This window comes from Octopus bimaculoides, chromosome 1, assembly GCF_001194135.2.
Source record: "Octopus bimaculoides isolate UCB-OBI-ISO-001 chromosome 1, ASM119413v2, whole genome shotgun sequence".
NCBI lineage: Eukaryota > Metazoa > Mollusca > Cephalopoda > Octopoda > Octopodidae > Octopus > Octopus bimaculoides.
In genome coordinates this window covers 68,588,577-68,590,525 of record NC_068981.1, presented here as the reverse complement: position 1 = coordinate 68,590,525, position 1,949 = coordinate 68,588,577, and positions in this window count along the sequence as shown.

Genomic DNA, 1,949 nt, shown 5'->3' with positions numbered 1-1,949 from the left:
TATTCTTATTTCGCTTTGATTTGCTGCGATGCTTTGCTTCTTTATCATATGTGTTAAGTTTTATAGTATATTCAAAGTGCTTTTAGGCTACATTTATGATGTGTGGTCGTCTCTGTGTTATATATATATATATATTTATATTCCTGAGTCGTATATATTTGATGCACAGTAAATTCTGTTGCGATATATTCGTTGTTTTCGGTGAGGAATAGGTTATATATTTTTCTTTCTTTCAATGTGCATTCTACATATAAATTGTTTTATTTCACTTAATTTTGTTTCTACTGCAGTCTATTTTATATCTCCATACATTCATGTCTTCTGTTCATAACATCTGCACTCATTCGTTTGTTTTTTTCTGAACTCATAAGCCGTTTGTAATCCTCGTGTATAATGTGCAATGTTGTTATGCTCTTTTATACTAGGAATAAGGGACTTTATTGTAGTGTTCATTATCCGGCATTCTCTTTTAACTCTGTTTTATTTTGGATTCTAATAACAAGAGGCGAGCTTTTATCTCTATATTCATGTTATTATTTCGCTCCAATTTGTCGCTCTGGATATCAGCCTCACTAATTCTACCATGGTATATTCTGTCTGTAATAATAGTACGCATGTTTTATAATATGCGTTAGAATAATATATTCTATAATACTTCTCAGTACATATGAGACGATTTACTAAAAACATCACCTTCTATTCATATTCATTTTGAACTTGGTTAATGATGTTAGTAATTGCTACTACTAATTTAATGTTAATGTAATAGTTTTTGTATAAGCTATGATTTGCTAAATAGCAAAACAGGCTGAGTTGAGACTTGCAAGTTACAAGTACAATTCGCTCGTCATATCTATAAGCTGGGAAGTGAGGTAAAGTAATTTACATCCGATTCGGAACACATTTTAATGTCGATGTCTCTGCTCCATCGAACGATTAACCGTATGTTTTTATTCGTCAGCATGATGACAAAAGTGTTCACACATTTTCTCCATGAGTTATGCGTTTTCGCTGTGGAGCTAATCAGGGTTTTTATGATTAAATATACATGTTCATATTAACACTTGAGAATATCCAAATGTTGCTGTAGCATGTCTGCTAATAACTACTTTAAATAACATATTTTACATTTCATTTCCAAGCTGGGAATTCAATATAATTATATATGTATGAAATCGTTATCAGCTGGAATAATTAGTTATAATTTAAATAGTTTTAATGCAATTTTCCGTCTCAGATTAAATGAGGAAATACCAGTCATCTACATTAAGTAAACACACTCTACTGATGATTAATTATTTACGACAAAGCTCACTACTAGCGTTCCTTCACTGCAACACAATCAAATTTCCAATACTTGCCAAAAGGAGAGCGAATGTCAAGATGAAATATTACGATATGTAAAAGTTTAGAATTTATAAGACGCAAGTTCAAATACATACACAGGAGTACACATATACATATATACAAATGAAAACATAAACACATGAAAGTACAGAGTTATGTACAAGTTCGTAATTATTTTCTGTTTGAGTATTTAATAATGAAAATATTAAGTTTATCGAAAATATGCGATAAGAGCGTAACCTAATCGTTCATTTTATTAAGGATTGAAATTATTTCGTTTCATTCTGTTTGTAAATGTAATTATGAAATTTATAATATTAACTATTCTTATCAGCATAGAAACATGTATGAGTTTAATTCAGATGAAATTATTTGAAATATTAGGAACTGATAATACCAGCAACCTTAAGGATAATTATCTCACCTTAAATACAATAACAGCAGAGTTGGTAATAATAATCGGATTAGTATTAGCAATAGTCGTATTATCAACCATACATTGGCAATTAATAACACAGTTAGTACTAACAATTATGCTATTCTTACTACGAATAATACCTAAATATTAGATATACATATATATATAAATATACATATATATA